The sequence below is a fragment of the Tupaia chinensis genome, unplaced genomic scaffold (genome assembly GCF_000334495.1).
Source record: "Tupaia chinensis unplaced genomic scaffold, TupChi_1.0 Scaffold000077_1, whole genome shotgun sequence".
In the NCBI taxonomy this organism is placed as follows: domain Eukaryota; kingdom Metazoa; phylum Chordata; class Mammalia; order Scandentia; family Tupaiidae; genus Tupaia; species Tupaia belangeri.
The window spans coordinates 984779-985361 of NW_006159538.1; the positions used below are offsets into that span (position 1 = coordinate 984779).

At 56.3% G+C, this 583-nt stretch overlaps 1 protein-coding gene across 1 annotated transcript in view; it reads right to left on the reverse strand.

Annotated features, from left to right (window-relative positions):
* KCNC1 (potassium voltage-gated channel subfamily C member 1) overlaps positions 1-583 on the reverse strand; it is a 46842-nt gene that overhangs the window by 45427 nt on the left and 832 nt on the right. The gene's annotated exons all lie outside the window — the stretch shown is intronic.

Sequence of the window (583 nt, forward strand, 5' to 3'; positions counted from 1 at the left end):
AAGAGCCCGGTGCCCCCCCCCCCCCCCCGTGCCCTCCCATTTCAACAAGGAGAAAGGTCAGGCTGGACCCCAGGAGCAGGTAAGAGGGATTAACATCCCCTACTCTGCAGCTGGGCCCAACCTCAGCACCAAGCTAATTCCATGAAGATTTCCCAGGGCCACCTCCTTGGAATGGCCAGAGGCAGTTTTCTGGGGAGGAGGCAGTCTGTCTTGAGCAGCCAGGCTGGCCTTGGCTCCTCCTAGGTAGGGCCCAGCTGGCTCCAGATGCCCCTTACCTGGAAGCTGGCTCTCAGCTTCCCTCCCCACACTACAACCTAGAAGGCAGTCCCCACCTTCAGAGTGTCCACCTGCAAAGACACAGAAGGCACCACCAGGCGCTCGTGCACACAGACACACGCTCACTCATCCCCCGACACACTTCACCCACCCAAATATACACCACCACACTTACATAAAGATGCACACACACGATCCACGAGTACACGAAAACACACCCCTCCATACTCACACACAATAGTCGGCAATATAGACACAGGCTCTGAGATGCAGGCAAAAGCAGTAACCCTTACAGTCACCCTTTTTT